Consider the following 256-nt stretch of genomic DNA (forward strand, 5'->3'; position numbering starts at 1 on the left):
TGAGCCGTCCACACTTGAATTCAAATGCAAGGTTGTCGTCCACTTTAATGTGAACATTGATTAAGCCGTCCAAGCTTGATTTCCAAGTGCAAGGTTGTCGTACACTTTAATGTGAACATTGATTGAGTCGTCCAAGCTTGAGTTCCAAGTGCAAGGTTGACGTCTACTTTAATGTGATTATAAGCCAAACATGAATGAGTTCAAGTGAAACCGTCCAAAGTCATGCACACATTTATTGAGCCGTCCAAGCTTGAGT

This window comes from Lupinus angustifolius, unplaced genomic scaffold, assembly GCF_001865875.1.
Source record: "Lupinus angustifolius cultivar Tanjil unplaced genomic scaffold, LupAngTanjil_v1.0 Scaffold_852, whole genome shotgun sequence".
In the NCBI taxonomy this organism is placed as follows: Eukaryota; Viridiplantae; Streptophyta; class Magnoliopsida; order Fabales; family Fabaceae; genus Lupinus; species Lupinus angustifolius.